Raw genomic sequence first — 23599 nt, forward strand, 5'->3', positions numbered from 1 at the left:
AGTACAAAAATCAGTTGCATTTCTGTATGCTAACAACAAACTATCTGAAAAAGAAAGAAAACAATGCAATGTATATTAGCATCAAAAATATAAACCACTTAGAAACAAATTTAACCACAGATTTGAAAGATCTGTGGTTACATTAAAAATTACAAGGCATTGATGAAAAAAATTGAAGACACAAACAAATGAAAAGTACCCTGATGTTCATGGATCAAAATAATTAGTACTGTTAAATGTCTATATTACCTAAAGTGATCTATAGAGTCAAAACAATCTATGTCAAAATTCTAACAGTATTCTTCAAAGAAATAGAAAAAACAATTCTAACACTCATATAAAACCACAAAAGACCACAAATAGCCAAAGCAATCTTAAGAACAAAACTGGAGGGATCACACTTCCTGATTTCAAAGTATATTACAAAGCTATAGCAATCAAAACAGTATAGTACTAGTATAAAAACATACACAAACACCATTTGAATAGAATTTAGAGCCCAGGAATAAACCCACACATATACAGTCAACTAATATTCTATAAAAGCACAACGGGGAAAGAATATTCTCTTCAATAAATGGTGCTGGGAAAACTGAATATTTACATACAAAAATAAAATAAAATTGGACCCTTATCTACACCACTCACAAAAAATAACTTGAAATGGATAAAAGACATAACTGTAATACCTGAAACTGTAAAACTCCTAGAAGAAAACATAGGGTAAAAGATTCTTGACATTGGTCTTGACAATGTCTTTTTAGATGACACCAAAAGCACAAGCAACAAAAGCAAAAAGATTTAAGTGGGACTACTTATAAAAATCTTCTTCTTCTGCAAAAAATCTTCGCAAAGCAAAGCAAACAACCAACAAAATGAAAAGGCAACACACAGAAACAATGGAAGAAAATATTTGTAGACCATGTATTCAATAAGGGGTTAATATCCAAAATATAGTAGGAAGTCATACCACTCAATAATAATAATAATAATCCAATTAAAAATAAGTAAAGGCGCTGAATATACATTTCTGAAAAGAAAACATACAAAAGGCCAATAGTGCATTAAAAGATCTTCAATAGCACTGATCATCAAGGGAAATGCAACTCAAAACCACAACGAGATATTACCTCACACCTGTTAGGATGGATATTATTAAAAAGACAAGAGATAATATTTGAGAGGATGTGCAGAAAAGGGAACTTTTGCACACTGTTGGTGGGACTGTAAATCGATACAGTCATTATGAAAAAAGTGGGGAGATTCCTCAAAAATTAAAAATAGAACTACCATAAGATCTAACAATTCCACTTCTGAATTATATCTGAAGGAACTAAGTAGCTTGAAAAGACATCTGCACTCCCACATTCATTCCATCATTATCACAATAGCCAAAACATGGCAACTACCTAAGTGTCTGCAGATGAATGAATGAATGAATAAAGAAATGGTCATATATATGTATATATACAACCACTTACAATAGAAAAGTATTCAGCCATAAGAAATGAAGGAAATCTTGCCATTTGTGGATGAACCTGGAGGGCATTTTGCTAAGTGAAATAAGCCAAACACAGAAAGACAAATACAATATGATATCACTTATATGTAAAATCAAACTGTTTTGATTTTACATAAATCATAAAAACAGAGTGAAGCAGCAGTTGCCAAGGATGAGAGGTTGTGGGAAATGGGGAGATGCTGACCAATGGGGGCAAACTTTCAGCTATAAGATAAACAAGTTCTGGAGATCTAATGTACAATGTAGATGGTAATTGATATGTTAATTAATATGATTGAGGTAATCATTACACAATGCACATGTATATCAAATCATCACATTGTATACCTTTAATATATACATTCTTTGTCAACTGAATATTTAAAATTGTTTTAATTCAAATTTTAAAAACTAAACATAACTTTTTTAAACCTTTTAAGTCAGGGTACCTGTGCAGGTTTGTTACATACGTAAACTTGTGTCATGAGGGTTTGTTATACAGATTATTGTGTCACCAGGTATTAAGCCTAGTACCCATTCATTATTTTCCTAAACCTCTCTCTCCTCCCACCCTCCATGCTCTATTAGGCACCAGTGTCTGTTGTTTCCCTTTATGTGTTCTCATCATTTAGCTCCCATTTATAAATGAGAGAATGCAGTATTTGGTTTTCTGTTACTGCTTCAGTATGCTTAGAATAATGGCTTCCTGCTCCATCCATGTTCCTGCAAAGGACATAATCTCACTCTTTTTACGGCTGCATAGTATTCCATGATATATATGTATGAGATTTTCTTTATCCAGGCTGTTATTGGTGGGCATTTAGTTTGATTCCATATCTTTGCTATTGTGAATAGTGCTGCAATGAACATATGTGTACATGTGTCTTTATGACAAAATGTTTATATTCCTTTGGGTCAAAATGAATTTCTGTGTTTAGGTATTGAGGAATTGACACACTACTTTCCACAATGGTTGAATTAGTTTAGGCTCCCACTAGCAGTGTATAAGTGTTCCCTTTGCTCCACAACCTCGCCAACATCTGTTATTTTTTTACTTTTTAATACTAGCCATTCTGACTGGTGTGAGATGACATCTCATTGTGGTTTTGATTTGCATTTCTCTAAGATCAGTGATGCTGAGCTTTTTTAAAACTATGTTTGTTTGCTACACGTATGCCTTCTTTTGAAATGTGTCTGTTCATGTCCTTTGCCCAGTTTTTAATGGGGTTGTTTGAAAAACAAACTAAACATACTTTACAATATAACCCAGCAATTGCACTTCTTGGTATTTGCCCAAAGTAGTCAAAAACATGTCCACACAAAAACCTTCACATGGATGTTTATAGCAGCTTTATTCATAATTGCCAAAACTTGGAAGCAACCAAGAGGTTCTTTAGTAGGTAAATGGATAAACTGTGGTACATCCAGACAATGGAATATTACTCAGCACTAAAAAGAAATGAGATACCAAGCCACAAAAAGACATAGAGGAAACTTAAATGCATATTACTACATGAAAGAATCCAATATGAAAATGCTGCATCCTATGTAATTCCAACTACAGTATATGACATTCTAAAAAGGGAAAAACTATGGAGACAGTAAGAAGTCAGTGGTTGCCAGCAGTTAGCAAGGAGGGATGGAGGAACAGGCAGAGAACAGAGGATTTTTAAAGCAGTAAAAATACTCTACATGATACTAATGGTGGATGAATTTTATTATACATTTTTCCAAGCCCACAGAATGTACAACACCAAGAGTGAACTCTAATATAAACTAGGGATTGTGGGTGAAACAACGTGTCAGTTTAATTCATCAATTGTAACAAATGCACCACATTTGGGGGATATTGATAATGGGGAGGCCATCCATGTGTAGGAGCAGGGGATCAGAACACAATGGGGGGAATCTCTGTATGTTTCTGTCAGTTTGGCTGTGAATCTAAAACTGCTCTAAAACACAGTCTTAAAAATAAGGAAAAAATTAGTATTACAGAAAAGTCTTCTAGCCTTTAATACTAAAAGGCTGAAAGCCTTTTATTTAATACTAATATTCCCTATAAGGAATCTGTACTCCATGTAAGGTTGCTGATTTTATATCTTAGGATGGGAAGAATCAAAATGTGTCTGGAATATCTGGTGGCCACTAACCAAAATCACTTAAAATTAGCAGGGATGATAGCAAAAGAACAAAGAAGTCCAGTCCATTTAAAGGGGCTCCTACTATTTAGTTCCCAATAAATTGAGTATTATTTGGATATGTTGAGTCTGGGGAGCCATTAATTCATAATGCTAGTCAATAGGTAAATTATGAAAATGATTTTACTAATGAAATAAATATGGATACTTATCTTTAAAACAATTAGAAGAAAATAAAGACATATGACCTAAAATACCAGGGCTCTCTTTTTCAGTGGAGCTCTGGAGTCAGAAAAACTGAACATGAATTTTGGCCCCCTACTCACATTGGGAAAGTGGTTTAAACTGCTGAAGATTTTATTCCATCCCTGGTAGGATGAGGAAAATAAAACCTACAACTACCATATAGGACTTTAGTTAATGTAGCTTTATAACATGTTTTAATATCTGGGGTGGGGGGAGGCAGGTAGGTTCCACCTCAGTGGTTTTCTTGCTAATGCTATTTTTTGCATTTAAATGCACTACCATCTATACCTGATGAATAAAGCCCACAGACCCATATGAAGGAAGCAGCTTTTCCTAAACAGAACACTCCAATATACCATACAGATGTGTATCGTTCCACCAATATTTATTAATCATCCAATATATTTCAGATTCTGAACAAGGCTGTGACCGTGCCTTACCAGGACATGTAGAACTTATACACAATCTTAAGCTGAAAGACAAAATCAATATTTTGGTTGGGAAAGTTTTCTGAATTTTAATAACATGATGGAATAAATGATATTCATCATTCTCATACTCTATATTCTCTGATGGGATTGACCTGATTTACACTGAAAATACTAAAAATCTTACACCTATTCTCCAAAGTGAAATTGCCTATCAAACGAGATGCAGCTACAATTATAATCAAGTACCAACACTCTTCACAAAAACACATGCTATGCTTCACGTTGAGAGCAGCAGAAATAATAAGCACACAGCATAAGTAATGTTTCTCAAGCAACTACATTATCAATCTTCAGAATGAGTGATAAAAATGGAATGAAATTTTTCCTTATGATTACCAACAGAAAATGCTATTGAGAGAGCTCATAGACTCTCTTTTGTCTAGTATATTTCTTCTTTTAATGCATTTCCACTTAATCTAAAGAATAGAAGCTTTAGATATAAAAAATATTTTTAAGAAGGCAAAATGTGAACAATAAACTAAATTAGCAAGATGATCAATACAAATTATTTATAGTACTTTGGTATATTAGTGTAATCTACATATACAAATTTAAATACATATTTAGCTATAGTAAGTCAAAGGGTACATAACTTGCATTTTGTTGTATATCAATTAGCACAACAGAGAAAAAGAAAATATTTTAGATACTCAATATGCTTATCAATTAAATATAATACATACAGACTCCTTTAAAAATCTTCTAAGTAATGAACATAGATCATTTAAATAGCCCTAATACTGTAATGATGGTTAAACCAGAACAGTGATAAAAATTTCACTCATCTGATTTCACTCATTTCAGCTAAGGTAGTAACGTCTTCTCCTAGGCATATTTCTGTCAGTTAAGCAAACCAGCCTATGCACAGCAGCACACATCGTGAATTCTTGCAGTTTTTATCTTTTTATATCAATAATGTGATAAACTTTGAAGGATTCTGCTATTTTCACAACTTCTGTATAAAAGAATAGTAATATAAGCACCCAGGAATCTGTTGATTTTGTGGTGATATTGAGTATTATATTGAATTAATCTTACCATAATATTATAGACTGAGGCAATATATATTAATGAAAGAGGCTTTGTGTGATTATCTGTTTGGAAATATGTGTTTACATGTTTGTATTTTACATGGTCTGTATTTAAAATGTGTAAAAAATCCTAAAAGTATAGACACAATGGTGATTAACTTATTCTGTCTACATTGAACTTAGAGAAAATACAGATGATTTTTATACACAATACGATTGTTATTAAAACTAAAGTATATGCCCCAATATTTTTAAGTATATTAAATTTTAATTTCTCAGTAACATCATGTGTGTCCCACCTTCTATGTCCATGAGGTTTATGATTCCGAGCCTAAATGACTACAAATCTGCAAAATTTAAACAAACGTTTGAATAGTTCCTGCCATTTCTGAGGTTTATGTCAATTGTTATTCCTGTGGAGTTCTCCCAGAAAACAATTCATCGACAAAGAAGAAAAGAAAAGGTACACAGGGGGCAAATGGAAAAAAATAAGTAATCCCAATTGTGCTCTATTTCTGTTTGATTCTACCTTTCACTTCTGTCTATAATTATGTCCTTTGGGAGAAATAGCAGGTTAAGTACAAGCCCTGGATTCATGGGTGAATTGTGCATAGTAGAGCATTAAAAAAAAGTAGCTGATGTGGTGCAGTCTTACCTTGCAACTGTAAAATTCTCAAAGTCATATCTGCTGTAGAATTCCTTAACAATGATGAGTGTGAAAATGACTGCTGGGTGGTGACAGTTTCTCAATAACAGCATCCTTCAGATGTTCTTGATGTGGTCCCTGAGGTCTTCCCCATATTCTCTAGAGCACTGCTGTTTAAAGATTGTGGGTATTCTGAACATTTTGAAATTGCAACCAACTAAAGATGTTCTTGGCATGAAAAGAGTTAAAACTCTGCTCTTTTCCTGGAGTTTAATATCCAGTTAAATAGAAATTAACTCAAATGTTTCTAAGTCATTTTCCAGTTAACTGGGGCTTAAGAAAAAAAAAATTGCTCTAGTCATTGTGTTTAAAATTTTACTTTAGGACTTATTAGACTATAAGTGCCACAAAATCATCATTTTGGAGTCTACATAAAGCTACATTGTCTTGGTAAGAAATTGCAAAGAAACTGTATTGACTCTAAAGTATACTCTGGAGTACTGTCCAAAAGAGCAATCTATGTTGATGAGAATTTTCTGTATCTACAATGGTCAACACAGTGGCTACTCAACATCTGAAATTTGGATAGTACAAGTAAGAAACTGAATTTTTAGTTTATTTAATTAGGATTAATTTAATTTTAAATTGAAAAGCCACATGTGAGTAGTGGCTACCATATTGAACAGCACAGCTCTTAAAGTTGACTTTCATTGTATTTTCCATATGAGATTATGTCATGATATGTTGTGATGTCCTTTAGGTACCTAGGTGGTTGATGGTTGATTGATTGTGATTAAAATCACTATTTCCTTAAGCAAGTGGGTATCTTTGGAGAAAGCACTGGTGGAGGATAAAAGTTTAAGCTGTTGCCAGTCACTAAGGCCTTACTTTATCAGGTCCTTTTCCCTAACGACTAGTTGAGAATGAATTAGACTAAAAAAGAGGCAGCTCCAGAGAATATGAGTCACAGTGTGGAAGGACAAGAAGCAAGTCTTATGTGGCTAGGATATAGAGATACTGAGCATCAGTGGGGAGAGAGGGAAAAGATACTCTGAGAAAAAAGAATTCTGAGGAGGAAAATAGAAAGGACGATCAAAGGCAACATTCATCTATTTCACAGTTTAATTCATTCTGCTCTGTTTTATATCCTTCTCTTTTTATTAATGAAGGATGTTGCTGGTGCTGTTCTTATAGGGTGTCGATGCAAGACTGAAAATGTCAGTCCTTGGCTTAATATCCTTTCCAAATTGGGAACACCTGTAGAAAAAATCAACTGTTCATGCATTTTACACTGTTCAGATCTTTTTGCTTTGCTAGTTATGTAATGACATACTCAAAAGTTGGTCAGAAAAATGTTAAACCAAGATCATTCCTTCTGCTATGCTTTGATATTTATAGTCTTTAAAATTTTTACCACAGAGCCTTATTTTTTCCCTTAGTGCTTTATCAATATGATTTACATTTTTCATCCTATTAAGGAACAAGAACATGTGCAATATAAGGAGGAGAGGGAGATGGAGGAGGAGAAAGGAAGGAGAGAAAGAGGAGGCAGATGTAAAAAAAAATAAGGTAACGGGGGAAGGGAAAGAGAAAAGGGGATGGAAGGAGAGTTGAGAAGGGGACTGACAGGATAGAAGAGGAGGAATTGGGAAAAGAGAGAAAGTGACAAAAAAAGAAAGCGAAAGACAAGAAACAGTTTGCTAAACGCTCTTGTATCATTCACACTGGCAGTAATAAAACCAATACACTTCTGTGTTTCATAATTCAAAAGAACATTTAAGTGATAAAGGGATAACTGTGGAGGTACCTGACAACTTTGCCAAATAAAAATCCAGCTTTCATCACTATAGAAAATTTTAAATGGCTACAAGTTTTTTTTTTTTTGTTTTTGTTGTTGTTGTTGTTTTTCCAGACGGAGTCTCGCTCTGTTGCCCAGGCTGGAATACAGTGGCACATTCTTGGCTCTCTGCAACCTCCGCCTCCCGAGTTCAAGCGATTTTTCTGCCTGAGCCTCCCGAGTAGCTGAGACTACAGGCGCATGCCACCACGCCTGGCTAATTTTTTGTATTTTTAGTAGAGACAGGGTTTCACCATGTTAGCCAGGATGGTCTTGATCTCCTGACCTCATATTCCACCCGCCTCAGCCTCCCAAAGTGCTGGGATTACAGACGTGAAGGTTTTTGTATTTTTATAAAGTACAGGTGTTCAGCATGTCCCTTCCTGAACTTTACAATATTCACATAGCTTTGGCAAATGGGATGCAAAACAACATTCAGAATGAAATTAATGTTGAAAGAATAGTATCATCTACATAACTAGACTATTTTTCAAGTAGATATTGATCTTATGCAGTGGGATGTGCTATTAAAGAGCATAAACTATATCCTTTAAATTTAACAATACATAATGCCATCAAGAAAAATCCCATCACTGAACACCATTCCAGACTTTTCTTATCAGGATATTATAAAACACTAGTTAACTACTACGAATACCAAGCAAAAGTATGGTAAGAACACTTCGTTCCTTTTCTTTGCAGACAGGAAAAAGCAACTGAATATGAAGGCCAAAATCTCTGAGAAGGAGTGCTTTATCTAGAGAGGAAAGCAGGGGCACATATCATAGTAGCTAACAGGAGAGATATATTCGGTCCTGATGAAAACTAATATAGGAAGAAATGGGCTGAATTTTTTCTGTACCCTGGATGAGACATGATTAAATTTAAAGGGTTTTTAAATTAACTTAGTTGTGACTTTGCCTGCTATTCCATATTTGAAGATCTGTGAGGGGAAAGTATGTAGAAACTTCAAAATATGCTCAGGAATGCATGAATAAAAAAATAGAAATTCTTACTATCGATAAAAAGAGAAGAGAATCCAACTCCTCAATTTAAGGGGACTTTTAAAATAAAGAAGGGCAGCTTAATACTCCCTAAAGAAGGCACAAAATTCCTATAGAACCAAGATTCTTGGTTGATACTGCCTCTGCATCAGCACCAAAAATTATCCCTCTAAACATGGGTGGTTCCAAGGAGGCTCCTTGGTAAATTGTAGCATGCCTGAATGAGGTAAAGTGATCCCATCTCCAAATCAACCCATACCAGGAAGGCCAGGAGTAGGAGTCTGTATCAAGTCAAAATTCTTTAATGCCTTCCCAAGCTCAAGCCATGACCCGCAAAGATGCCCACAAGTCATATACCAGGTAGACAATACTGCTCAGCCTACTGCCCTTTCCTCATTAACTCCCCAAAGCCCAAAAGACAGTCATGCATGCACTTTTCATTCCGTTTCACAAAAACAACTGTAATGTGAACACCATACACATCATACCTTGTTACAAGCATTTTAAGCCCTATATTTAAGTTAGAAATATTAAGACTTAGAAATTCCTAAGTATTAGAAAATTTCAACTAAAACAGACTATTCTCACTACCTTCAGTTTGATGTGTCTCAGTATGTGTTTCCTCTTGTTTTTTCATCAAAGGGTCAATTGACCCCTACGGATGCTCTCTCTATCTCTGGGTCACTCATCTGTTTGGCTGTATCTATTTATTACATTGCTTCATCCATCACCGGAGTTCCTACTCTGCATTGGGCCTTCCTCCCTGTCTATAAGACTGACTCAACACTCACATGAATAAGATAGTAATGTGAGGAAAAAAATATTGTCAGACTCATTCTAGGCATTGAAGAAGCAAGCCACTATGCCTATTAGAGTCAGCATGGTTTCCATGTGAAACAAATAAGATTAGTCTACCTCCCATAATGCAACTACCTTTTTTCAAAACTCATGGATATTGTCAGGCTGCTTAACAAATATAACCTCCAGCAGCTGCATAGCAGATCCATGCATCTGTACAGTATATATTTGCACATACTGCTTTTCCATCTGCAGGACATGACATATGCCAATTGATTGGCTTATAGTAGGCTTGAAGAGGAGTCAGAGTGTTGGCAGGCACCTTATGTCTATTCTTTGCTTTCCATTTTTTCCTTTTGCTCTGAGGCTTTTAGGCTTTGCCCTTTTGCATCCTGCCTTTAACTTCAAGTGGTCATTTGTGGCTAACGAAGCTGAGATTTTTGTGAACATATAACTTGCATTTAGTCCAAACTAATTAGATGTCAATAATCAACCTAAATTATCAGGCTTTACTTTAATTGCAACTATATTCTCCATTTCACATGTTTAAAGTCGAGTTCTTATCAGGTGATGGGAACTAAGCAGAGTCCAAGTCAACCTGAAAGAAGCCAAAAGATTCATCCAAGACCAGCTACGTGATTTGGAAGGCTCAGTGCAATGTGGAAGTATAAGGCACCTTTTCCAAAATATATTCAGAATTTTAATATAGCAACCTCGGGTAATTAAACCAAATATGAGATCCTTCTATCTGTGAGACACACCCATGAAGAGAGCCCTGGATTTGTCACAGAAAACATAAGACATTTTTTGCCATTTCTTTTAAATGTTAATCATGCTTATTATAAAAACTAATATGTTGGCAATATTTTCTTCAAGGTCAATAGTATCTTCATCAAAAATTTCTTTTTAGAATTTACAAAGACTTCTTTTTCCTTTTCCATTGGTCTCAGAAAACAAGCTTTGAGGTTCTATTCATAACATAAAGTTCAATTCAGTTTCAAAAAATAATTGTCCGATACCCTTCTTGCCTTTCCAAATCTTAACTGTAAATACAAAAGTATGAAAATAAAGCCTGTAAATTATAGATCCATGGCTAGATTTGGAAAACCCTAAATCTTAAACTTAGCAGTGAACACCTGACAGTAACGAAAGCCATAAGCGCTCACTCTAGGAACAGCATGGCCACTGAACAATGTTCTCCGTAATAAAGCCATAATCAACACCCTACAAAGCAAAATACTATACTACGATCCACACTACTAACCAAATTTTATCAAACTGTATCTTAAAACAAGGAACTCTACAACTTACTACCCTCCATCTCTTGATAAAAGTAAAAACAGATTCCTCTAAATTAAACCTGGAATTCGCATGACCAAACTAATAAAAACTAATAAAAATTATGTTTTACTAATTTTTAATGTAAGAGTTAATAATTCCCATAGGCTACTTCTCTTTTCTTGATTTCACCTTACTCTGAGAACATGTCTAAAATAAACATCATTCCATTTTGAACGAAGTGCTTTATCCAACAGACTGATGATACTAGACAGAAAGTTTGCTCCAGGCGGCAGAAACAAAAGAAAACTGTAATATCACTTTACATAGTAAATGTAACCTTCCAAAACAAATTTTTATTATATTATTATGATGGTACCTACAGCCATATAAAAAGGGAACTCTGGACATATCTGCTTTAAAAAAAGCTAATCTTCTGAACTTGGAATAATTTTAACTAACATTCTTTAAGAAATACGGAAATAATTAACTGCTTATTTTAGTTTATATACCATGTATACTTGTGTTAAAATGATTTACCTCCTAAAACTAACTCCAAAAAAAGGTATTTGAATACTCAGAAGCTTGTATCTCTTTCTTTTTGGCTGTCTCCCTTGTTCCATTTCCTATCTTACTTCTCCCAATTCAGTTCATCCTCTGATACGGTTTGACTGTGTCCCCACCCAAATCTCACCTTGAATTGTAATAATCCCTGTGTGTCAAGGACAGGGCCAAGTGAAGATAAATGAATCATGGGGGCAGTTTCCCCCATACTGTTCTCCTGGTAGTGAATAAGTCTCACGAGATTTGATGGTTTTATAAAAGGGAGTTCCCCTGAACAAGCTCTCTTGCCTGGCACAATGTAAGAAGTAACTTTGCTCCTCATTCGCCTTCCACCATGATTGTGAGGCCTCCCTAGCCATGTGGAACTGTGAATCAATTAAACCTCTTTCCTTTATAAATTATCCAGTCTCAGGTATGTCTTTATTAACAGTGTGAGAACAGACTAATACGCCCTCCTACTGAAGATATGATGTCACCACTCTTCCAAGCATAGATCCATTGGATATCTAAGCTATCTTGGGCCACTTCCAGTCACTACAACTGTCAGTTCTTTTTTCATACCTATCCCTCTCCTTTCCATTCCAACTCCTTTACTTTGGGTTTTTATTACACTTTACCTAAAATATTATAAAAATATCTTGATTTTTCTTGCTTCCATTAAACCGTGCAAAATAATCTACACATCATTGCTCCAGGCGGCAGAAATCCAGGCGGCAGATTAATCATTACTGATTAATCTTCCACAATACCTGTTTGATTGTCCCTTCCATGACAAAATATTCCTCATTAACAAAGTCCAAATTTCTTAGCTTGGCATTCAGTATGGTTCCTCAAAATCTGGTTTCCAAGTCAGATTATCTTCTCACCTGTTGCAGATACTGTAATACGGTATTAATGAGCTTGGGCTGGAAATTCCCATTTCTTTACTACATAAAAGGTATAGTGATGTTACCTGCAGGAGTAATTGAGGGAGTTGCAAATCTTGTGACTGCTGGAATATGGCTGGTAATACAGAAAAGGAGTGATATTAGCCCTCTCTTTAAGAGGAAAACATGAACTTAGGAATGCAACTTTCCTAAGAAGGAAGTGGGCTTTTATTATAAGGAAATGATAAAGCAAATCTCTTAGACCTAAAAGTATTTTTTTCCCAGATATGTACTACGAAATGTCTTGATTCCTACTGATATGGTTTGGATATGCATGTCCCCACTCCAAATCTCATGTCAAAATGTAACCACTAATGTTGGAGGAGGGGCTTGGTGGGAGGTGATTAGATCACGGAGGCAGAGTTCTCATGAATGGTTTAGCACCATCTTCCCTTGGTACTGTAGAGTGAGTGAGTTTTCATGAGATCTGCTTGTTTGAAAGTGTATAGCACCTCCTCCCTCTCTCTCTTCCTCCTGCTGCAGCCATGTAAGACACACCTATTTCCCCTTCACCTTCCACCACGATTGAAAGTTTCCTGAGGCTCCCCAGAAGCTCTTGTGCTTCCTGTACAGCCTGCAGAACTGTGAGCCAATTAAACCTGTTTTCTTTATAAATTTCCCAGTCTCGGGTATTCATAGCAGTGCAAGAACAGACTAATACAGCTCCTAATAAGAAAGCTGAATTTATGAGATCTAAAACAAAGTATGTTGATCTACTGATTAATCAAACTGACATGACAGTCCGGAAACCACCCAATGGGTTCTGCCTGTCCACTGCACAAAGCCAATTCACTAAGACCACAACATTGCAATAAAGATTTTAATAGACACGAGGTCAGCCATGCCATGTGGGAGATGGAGTTATTACCAAATCAATCTCCTTGAAAATTCAGAGGCTAGGGTTTTTCAAGGATAGTTTGGTGGGACAGGGAGTCAGCTCTTGGGTGGGGCCACAGGACAGATGGGCAGGGGTAGACCGTCCTCAGAAATGTAAAAACCTGAAAAGATATCTCAAAAGGCCAATCTTAGGCTCTATAATAGTGATGTTATCTGCAGGAGTAATTGGGGGAGTTGCAAATCTTGTGACCTCCAGAATAATGGCTGGTAATTGTTTATGTCTACACCCTAGCAGAATTCAGGATCCTCATCTCTTCCTAACCTGGTGGTCTTTTATTAGCTTTACAAAGGCAGTTTAGTTTGTGGGAAGGGTTATTAACATTTAAACTATAAACTAAATTTCTCCCAAGGTTAGCTTGGTCCTGGCCCAGAATAATTAAGGGCAGTTTGGAGGTTAAAGGCAAAATGGGGGTTGGTTATATCAGATCTCTTTCATGTCATAATTTTCTCATGTTTTATTTTTTGCAAAGGCGGTTTCGGTCCCAAGTAAGACCAACTTTAATTCTGTTGTGCTATTCATCCTTAATGGTGTGTTCCTGTATGAAGGTTTTCTGTCAGATAAGGGGCCTCTTACTAGTAAATAATCTTATTTAGTTCTTATTTACCCACCAAAATTGCAAACTCTCATATATTTATAGGCATCAGAGTTTTGTAAACCCCCTTTTAGATAACTGTGAAAAGTCATTAAACATTCTATCAAAATCTCCCATCCTTCAAGGCCTAGCTCAGTTTCCTTTCCATAAAGCCTTCCCTGTTTGCTTCTTGCTAGGTTACAGGAGGCTTGAGAACAGAGTGAAGTGTGGATTCAATGGACATTTATAGAATAGGTACTGTGCTAACAATTTACCCCTCAGTTATACTCACATCTGTATATACAGAACAATCTCTGGACTAAAACACCAGAAAATGGTTTAAAATACTTGTTTCTGGGGAAAAGGTAAGGATAAATACAGATCTTAAAAAAAGCAAAATATAATTTTCCTAGGGAAAAAAGGGAAAGACACATTACCATTTACTTTAGAAAACTTGTCATGGTGAGTCTTTCTCTGCCTTTTGAAATGTATGTAAATCTTCTTAAAAGTGAAATAAGCTTCTTGCCAGCTTTTCAACCCAAGGATGAAAAGAATCTTGGGAGAATGTATTTCTCAAGGACCTGGAAACCATCTCTTTTAAATATAATCATCAAAGAAGGTAGTGTCCCTATCTCCCAGTTTCTGTGGGCAGGCAGGAGCCTAACTTTGGTGGGTGCCTGGCTCCAAGTTACAAACTTGTCTTCTGTCAAAAAGATATAAAAAGTTCCTTTAGATAAAGGCAATTAGTGAACAGAGACAGTCATTCAAATTACCAGGTGAGTTTAGGTTGAACTGTGTATGCAAATGGTACTGTCAAGTACTCTTACTTGAGGAATAGTTATCATTTATCTTGAGAACATATATCTAATGGGTTGTGTTCCCTAAGCTATATAAAACATTGAGATTTCTTTATGTCTCTGCATTTCTTTAGCTGATTGCTTGTGGTATATATCACATTCTGGTTTAATGCTTATCAATTATAAAATTGTTTTCCTTTGTGAAGGGTGTGTCCTGGGTTGGCAGAATATATTGTTTTAAATTATATTTCCCCAAAACTCACTGGAGATTATTGCATCATTTAAATTTGTAAATGTGCAAATGTTTTAACTTCTCAATAAAATAAAAGGAACCAATTAAGAAAAGAAAGAATAAGGAGGGAAATTGTGGAAGAAGACGGGAAAGGAAGAAGAGGGAGGGAGGAAGAAAAACAAAGAACAGGCTATTAGTAAAAACTCAACAAAAAGCACTTCCACTTAGGGAAGAAAAGACCTTCAAAAAAAAAAAAATTAAGAGTTTCCAACAGGACTCTAGAATCGGGCTTTAGAGACTGAATATATTGTCTGCGAAATAATTAAAGGGCAGAACAATCAAGCCAATATCTCATAAAAACTAAAACCCCTTCTCAAAACAACTCACGCCTGTAATCCCAGCACTTTGGGAGGCTGAGGCAGATGGATTACCTGAGGTCAGGAGTTCGAGACCAGCTAGGCCAACATGGTGAAACCTCGTCTCTACTAAAAATACAAAAATTAGCTGGGCGTGGTGGCAGGCGCCTGTAATACCAGCTACTCAGGAGGATGAGGCAGGAGAATCGCTTGAACTTCGGAGGCAGAGGTGGCAGTGAGCTGAGATCATGCCATTGCACTCCAGCCTGGGTGACAAGAGAGAGACTTCATCTCATAACAAAACAAAACAAAAATTGTAATGCATAAAAATGACAGATACAATTTTAAAAGGAAATCAATTCCATTGACAGATATAATTTTTTTAGTTATTATATTAACATGAAATAATGAGATCTAGCAGTGTGCCTAATAACTCTCACAATCAGACATAGTGATAAGCATACATGACATAATGTGGTATGAAAATATCTGTAATTTCTATAGCTGACAAAGTCTTAGGTATCATATGCACTGTGGTTTGTATTTAATAATATTAATAACTAAAGTGATAAATTTCAGATAGAACTTTATAAAATAAAGAACTATTATTTTTTCTCATCCAAGTCCACAGACACCCTGAATTCTACATATGAATCCCCATGAACTCTAGGTTAAGAACCTCTTTGGGAACTGTAACAGAACTCAGGATGAGTTCTGCTACCAGAAAAACTAGGCAAGTCTACCACAAGACACAAGAAGCTTCTGCTCCAAGAAGATAAACTATTTGCTTTCCATGTTCTAAAGGGCCACCTACATCTCCATATTGTCCTCCCTCCAGTATAACGACTTGACCTAGCACTCCTAGAATCAGAACCTTACAATCTTACAAACCTGCAAGATTACCCGAATACTCAGTCTAACTGAAAAATATACAGCAGTTAATAATACTGTATAATCTAGATTAATGGTTTGGAACATTTAGTGTGCTTAAGGATCACCTGGGAAGACTTGTTTTTGAAAATGATTCATGACCCCATCATCAGAGTATGTCTAACTTGGGGAACAGAAATCTTTACTTTTAACTAGCACCCAAAGTGATTCTTATGCAAGTGGTTAATCACCAAACATTTGAGAAACATCAACAGAATTAGAGTCCCCAAACTCAACAAACAGAAGAACTTAAGGAAACATAATTAGTATAATTAATATTCTAAAAGAGATATAAATGTTTATCATAGCTGTAAGAACAGCCAGGCCGGGCGCGGTGGCTCATGCCTGTAATCCTAGCACTTTGGGAGGATGAGGTGGGTGGATCACAAGGTCAGGAGTCCACGACCAGCCTGGCCAAGATGGTGAAACCACGTCTCTACTAAAAACACACAAACACACAAAAAATTAGCCGGGCCTGGTGGCAGGCGCCTGTAATCGCAGCTACTCGGGAAGCTGAGGCAGAGACTTGCTTGAACCCGGGAGGCAGAGGTTGCAGTGAGCCGAGATCGCGCCACTGCACTCCAGCCTGGGTGACAGAGCAAGACTCTGTCTCAAAAAAAAAAAAAAGCCACAGAAAACATCACCGGTATTCTTGGAAATTTAAAATGGTATTGCAAAAATAAAAACTAGACAGTTGAAGACTTAAAGAGCGGAATGAAAATAGCTAACATCAAAATCAGTGACCAGAAAAGAAAGCCAAAAATTCTCCCAGAATGGAAAGGATATGCAAAGTATGAGACAAAAATTAAAAGCCACAAGACTCATCCAGACAGACCAACATTCATCTTAATAAGAGTTTTAGAAGAGAAAAGAAAATGTGTCTCTGCCTAGAAAAGGGTCTGGAAAATATATACCAAGTCCTTAATTGCAGTTATCACTGGCAATAAGAATTGAATTGAGGTGAAGTGAAAAGAGACATTAACTTTTTTCTTTATTTCCATAATTGTATAATTATTTTATAAGAATAAATTCATGTATTCCTTATGAAATTAATTAATCTAGACATGAATAAAATTATTGTCAAAGATACACCAGGAAAATGCTAATAGAAAGGAAGCCAAGAATATCAATATTAATACTAGACAAATTGAATCAGAGTAGACACTATTAAAATAAAGAACATTTTCTAATAATAAAAGGTACCTTCCACCAGGAAGTCATAGGAGTCAAGAAAACTTCTAAATCTAATAATATAGGGTGTTGTTGTTTTTTGTTGTTGTTGTTGCTGTTAAGACAGAGTCTCACTCTGTCACCAGGCTGGAGTGCAGTGGCACAATCTCGGCTCACTGCAACCTCCGCCTCCTGAGTTCAAGAGATTATCTTGCCTCAGCTTCCCAAGTAGCTGGGTTTCCAGGCACACGCCACCGTGTCCGGCTAATTTTTGTATTTTTAGTAGAGACAGGGTTTCACCATGTTGGCCAGGCTGGTCTTGACCTCCTAACCTCAGGTGATCCACCCACCTTGGCCTCACAAAGGGCTGGGATTATAAGCATGAGCCACCGCGCCGGCCTAATATAGGTTTTTAAATGTATGGAACAAAATACCACTAGAAATACAAGGAGAAAATGGTATTTTGCTGTAATGTGAAAGACTTCAACTCACCTCTCTCAAACAGGTGAAATAGAAAACAGGAGTAAGAATGAAGACTATTTATTACAATTACGAATTTTTAAAACTTCCTCCCAAAGAGAGAATACATAATTTTTTCAAATATATATAAATACAACTTTCAAAACATGAATTAAGCCACAAAAAATTTCAGTGTTCCCCCAAAAAAATTCCAAACATTTTCCAAAATAAAACCTATATTTTCTGACCAAAATTCAGTAAAACTAGAAATTAATTTTAAAGGATGACAAAAACAAACAAAAAACAATTTTAAAACACCAGAAACCAATTTTAACATTTTTAAAACACACTTCTAGTAGTATAAGGCAAAAAAAAAAAAAAAAAAAAACTAAGTTAAAACTAACACCTATTTTTTAAAATACAGATAAAAGTACTGCTTATTAAACATAGGTGTTCAGAGGAAAACTGACACCATGAATGAGTTTACAAAAGAAAAAAACCAAGTAAGAAAAACAGAAAAAGAGAGACTAAAAATTAACTAACTAAATGTATTCAAGATATTATAAAAGATCAGCAAATTAACCTAAGAAATTAGAAAATATAAGTTAATAAAAATAAAAGCAGGCCAGGCACGGTGGCTCACGCCTGTAATCCCAGCACTTTGGGAGGGCAAAGCAGGCGGATCACAAGGTCAGGAGATCGACACCATCCTGGCTAACATGGTGAAACCCTGTCTCTACTAAAAATACAAAAAATTAGCCAGGCATGATGGCATGCACTTGTAGTCCCAGCTACTCTGGAGGCTGAGGCAGGAGAATTGCTTGAACCTGGGAGGCGGAGATTGCAGTGAGCTCAGATTGTGTCACTGCACTCCAGCCCGGGCGACAGAGTGAGACTCCATCTCAAAATAAAACCTGAAGTATAATAATAACAAATAAATAAATAAATAAATAAATGAAAATAAAAATAAATAAAAATAAAAGCAGAATCTAGCAAATAATTAAATAGTAGTCTTAATTGCTAAAAAGAAAATTCTTTACAGAGAAGAAAATAGAAATTCAGATTTTTAAAATTCAAACTAAAAAAAAAGAAGACACATGTTCCTAATGTCATTCATCTATTGTCTCTTTTTTGTAAATATCTGTGGAATACAACCTGATGCTTTGATATATGTATGCATTGAGGGATGACTGAATCAAGCTAATTAACATGTCCATCACCTCACATACTTTTTTGTGGTGACTCTTTTATTGAGGTTTTCTGTGTAGCCTTTGCCTATTTGAAAGATATGCGTTCTCTGTTGCATGTGAAGTTCTATACATCAAGTCAACTTTCCATACTGCATATGGGGGGGCTCAATAAAAAATAACAAACAAAAATAAAAACTGTTCTATTTTGAGGTCCTCTATAAATTTCAATCAGTAGTCAGTGTGAATTATCTGCGCCTATTACACAATCCCTTCATCAGCTCTCATATTTATTTTTCCTTCATGCCTTTTCTCATTTTGCATTGCTCACAAGTATGGTCCCTAGTTAACGCTAAACTAACACTAAAACTAAACATCATCAAGGAATCAGCATCCAAGAAAGCCCGACCTGTGTCATGTGAGTGAGGATCTAAGGGAAGTGTTGTGCTAGCTTTTATTGCTTGATTTATGGTATTCTTATCTCCTGAATATGCAATTTTTAGGATTGGAGGCTTTTTATTTTTACTTCTCTAGCTCCCATGAAGCACATGACAATGTGGAAATAGAGAACAAGTACCTAATAAATACTGATGATTAACTGATGGTCATGAGACTCATGATACAAACATTTTATAAGAATTTGTTTTTAAAAATTTGCTCTGGATTCATTTTGGTTTTTTCAAGTTTTGGAGAAAAAAAGAAAACATTACTATAACTGGCTACCAGAGTTTTCTCTAAGCTTGACATCGGGTCCATATAATAGCAAGCCTTGAACACGATCTATAATGCCATGTACATCATGGGGTCTAAGAGTCCCAAGAAGCCAAGAGCAAACAAGGTCTAATAATCATCACTATCCATGTGTTTTATTTAATCATCAAGATAAAGGAGATGTTGTCTTTCTTTTATTGGGTAAATATTTATTAGATGCACTAAAACCTCACACCAGGTTCTGAAATACCAACAATTCATTGCTTTTTCAATAAATATGTTTTAAGCAATTACTATGTACCTGGCACCTTGCTAGGCGGTGACAATATAAATATGAATAAGGCATTATTCCTCTACTCATAGAACTCATCCAATAGCAAAGACAGATGCATAAACAAATAAATGTATTAAACTCAAGACCTAATTGTATTCCAACAGTGTCCACCATTTGTCACAAGAGCATTATTTGGAAAGAGTAATTGTTGGGAGGGCTCACGAAATATGTGTTCAAGTTATAACTCTTCTAATTCCTGTTTATTTGACTTTGTGCAAGTTACACAACCTGACAGAAGAGTAGTTTGTTCCTCTATAAAGTACACAATAACTCCTGACCTATGTGCTCTATGAAGCAATTTGATACTATTAATAAAATGTGCAGATAAACACCCTAAATAGTACAAATGTAAGATGCTAGTACCTTAAATTTGTATTAAGCCAGTACCTAGCACAAGGGCTCACACGGACATTAATTACACAGAAAATAGATTTAATAAATATTTGTTAAATATAAACAGTACATTGTTGTAGCACTTATTCTCAGATTTACCACCCATTTTAACACACTTTATTCAATTTCATTATTAACTACCTCAAACATAAGAGAATGTATGAATAAAGAATAATAATACAACACACATCCATCTACCAACCCAGCTTCAGAAAAACAATACGCTCAGTAGCTTTAAAGCTCCTGATGTGTGTATGCAACCTCTTTCTCCCCACTCCTCCACTCCTCAGTTTTGCATAAATCATTCTCTTCCTTCTCTTTATATCTTACCAGATATGTCTGTACCACTAGAAATGTGTTGTTTAGTTTTGCTTGTGTGAGCCTTTATATAAAAGTAAAAATGCTGTATGAATTCTTATATGGCTTGCTCTTTTATGCTAAACCTTTTTGTTTTGGTATCATTCATATTGATATGTATTACTATAATTTACTCATTTTTATTCATTATGGTCTCATGTCTAAGTTTAAAGGGAGTGTTTTTAATTACTCAAATTTAACTATGAAGTTTATTGTAGAATTTTACAGAAACCCTTTATCAAGAAAACTCACTTCTGTTCCTAGCTTTCTAGAAGTTTTAAATAAATTATATTGAATTTTTCAAATGTTTTCTGTATCTACTGAGATTATTATATAGTTTTTCTCTTTTAACTTGTTAATGAGGTGAATACCATCAGTAAATGTTCTAATGTTGAACTAACATTACATTCCTGGAATAAATTCAACTTTGTCGTAATGACTTTTTTATCTAGTGCTAAACAGTTTATTCACATTTTGTTTGGAATTTTTGCATCTAATTTCACAAATTAGATTGCCATGTGAATTTCCTTACTTATCTGACCTGTGTAGTATCGTTTCACACTTGCTTCACCAATTTCATGTAATGGATTGGAGAGCTTTTTTTTTTTTTTTTTTTTTTTGGCTATTGTCAGGACACTGCTGTAGAAATACATTTACATATTCCTGGAAGGGTTTGTAGTATTCTATCAAACTATCTGAGCCTCCTATCTGCTTTCAGTAAAAACCGTTAACTACTAATTCTATTGAATTATTTCATTCATATTGTCTACACTTGAGTCAATTTTGTTAATTGATATTTTCTTAGGAATTTTTCCATTTCATCCAAATTTTCATTGTTATCAGTATAAATTTGTTCATAATATTCTTTTAGTGTTTCAGTATTTATAATATTTAGTATTTAGTCATAACCCTGTAGTTATGACTCCTCTTCTGACTTTCACTCTTACATGGTGTTTTTTGTCTGCTTTCAGTATTCCTAATTTATCTCACCAGCAGTTTGTCAATTTTATTGGTCTTTACAAATAATACACTTTTGGCTTTGTTGATCTTCTCTACTGTATCTTTGTTTGTGATTTAATTAATTTCTATTCTTACCTTTCTTAATTTTTTCCTTCTGGGTTTTTTATACTGCCTGTTTCAAACTCCAAGTGGAAACTTAGCTCCTTAATATCCAGCTTTCTTCTTTCCTAATGTAAGCATGTATAGGTGAGAAATTTCCTTCTATGTACTCCCTTTAGCTATATCACTCAAGTTTTGTTGTTATTATACATTATCATTATTTCTCAGTTATAAGTATTTTTTACTTTCAATTATAATTTATTCATGACCCAGTAGTTATACAGATGTGGTTTTCAAAAAAGATTCCAAATAGTAGTGTAATTTCACTTATTTACCTAAATACATTTCTAGGTGGCCTGTATAATACTAGTGCTTTGAAAATCATTGACTCAGTATGCAGTCAATTTTTGTTAATTTTCCATGTGTTCTTGAAAAGATAGTAACTGTCATTAGCATTTTTACTAGTATTGATATAGCTATACCAGCTTTCTTCAGTTAGAATTTGTTGGATATTATTTTATCCTTTGACTTTCAAACTATCTTGATTCTTAGGTTTTAGATGTGCTTTTTATAAACAGCATATAGCTAGATTTTGTTTTATATTCTAAGCTGTCAGTCTTTTGTCTTTGGAGAGTTTAGGTTTTCTTTTTACATTTATTATGATTCCAAGAATATTTGGATTTATTTTATTATATTTTCTACTGTGGGTACATCCTTCCTTTTCCACAGTGTTTCTTCCTCCATTTTTTTCTTCTTTTGGACAAACTGAGTTTCTTATTTTCTCATTGCATTTTTCCTTTTCCATATTTGGCAATTATACAGTCCATGACTACACATTTTTAGTAGTTACTCTAGACATTTTAACATGCTTATTAAGATAAATGCCTAATATAAGTCGATATTTTTATCCTTCCCCAAAAATATATAAAGACCCTAGAACATTTAACTATGGTTCTATTCATCCTAATTATACACTGTGTTTCCAGACACAATCATTCTACAATTTTAATTATACAAAGTATACATAGTTAATAATCATTTATAAAAAGTAATATGTAAGCAGTAATAAAGCTTTATGTTTACCATTTCCTCTGCTTACAAATTCTTGCACTTGCACCCTTATTATAGGATAATTTTTTATTTTTCTTTAACAATTTCTTCAGTGAAAAGTTGTTTACAATAAACTATTCATGTTTGGGACTGGGTAAAAATATATTTATCTTTTTTCTTGAAAAATAGCTGTATCATGTACTGAACTCAAGGTTAACAGTTATTTTCTCTGAGAATGATTTACTATCTTGTAACATTCATGTTTAAGAACTCAGCTATCATTCACAGGTAATCAGTTATCATTCACAGGTAACTTTTTTTTCCTATTTTCTTTTAAAAATATTCTTTTGGTCTTTGGCGTTCTTCAGTTTCACTGTGATATGTGTAAATATAGGTTTCTTTAAATATACCTTGCTTGGGATTTACTGGGCTTTTTAGCTATAGAGAATGGTGACTTCCATCAGTTCTAGGAAATTCTCATTATCTGTTTTATACTTCTCTCTCTTCTGAATTTTATATTAGAATATTTTAGAACTTGTCATGGCATATATCTTAACTGCTTTTCAAAATATACTTTTTACTTCTGTGTCTTTCTGTGGGAAACTCAAAGTAACCCTTCAAATATCTTTCAGATC

General features: G+C 34.7%; 1 protein-coding gene across 6 annotated transcripts in view; it reads right to left on the reverse strand.

The window, feature by feature from the left end:
- CTNNA3 (catenin alpha 3) overlaps window positions 1-23599 on the reverse strand; it is a 1903490-nt gene that overhangs the window by 1324800 nt on the left and 555091 nt on the right. The gene's annotated exons all lie outside the window — the stretch shown is intronic.

Source organism: Symphalangus syndactylus, chromosome 4 (assembly GCF_028878055.3).
Source record: "Symphalangus syndactylus isolate Jambi chromosome 4, NHGRI_mSymSyn1-v2.1_pri, whole genome shotgun sequence".
Classification (NCBI taxonomy): domain Eukaryota; kingdom Metazoa; phylum Chordata; class Mammalia; order Primates; family Hylobatidae; genus Symphalangus; species Symphalangus syndactylus.